Genomic DNA, 651 nt, shown 5'->3' with positions numbered 1-651 from the left:
TAATTCTAAGGTATTTAAATTATTCACAGTAATTTATTTAATCCAGAAGTGTGTATGGGCGCATTTCTGGACTGTTATATTTTACACATGTCATTTTCTTTTATTTTTCTTTTCTTTCCTTTTCTTTCCTTTTTCCTTTCTTTTCTTTCCTTTTCCTTTTCTTTCCCGTGCGTTTTTCTCTCTCTCTCTCTCTCTCACACACTTCCGTGCTCTCTCTCTCCCATTTGTGTCTCAAATCAAAATCGGATTCGAACCAAGAGTGATTTCAAAGAGTTTTCAACATCAAGAGAAGGATTCGAGGTAAGATTACTGAAAGAACCTCTCTTGAATCTATGTTTTTCAGATTTCAAAACTTATTTTTGGTTCAAAACGGATTTTGATGGATTTTGAGTAAAACTATGGTAGAAATTGGAGATCTTGGGTTCTTTGGACTTGTTTCAGTACCTAGAACCCGGATCTAGTGGTTGTCCCTTGAGATTTTGTGAATTGAGACTGGATTTGCAGGTTTTTGAACTAATTTTCCTGAGTTTTCGCGAACTGGCGTTCTCCACCAGTCGACCGGATCTTGTTATGGCCACCGGCCGACCGGTCCGGTCGACCAGATGCACACCACCGGCCGACCGGTGGTGATGCACTTCTCTATCACCGGTC

Source organism: Morus notabilis, unplaced genomic scaffold, assembly GCF_000414095.1.
Source record: "Morus notabilis unplaced genomic scaffold, ASM41409v2 Scaffold5793, whole genome shotgun sequence".
Taxonomy (NCBI): Eukaryota; Viridiplantae; Streptophyta; class Magnoliopsida; order Rosales; family Moraceae; genus Morus; species Morus notabilis.
This window is presented reverse-complemented; position numbering follows the sequence as displayed.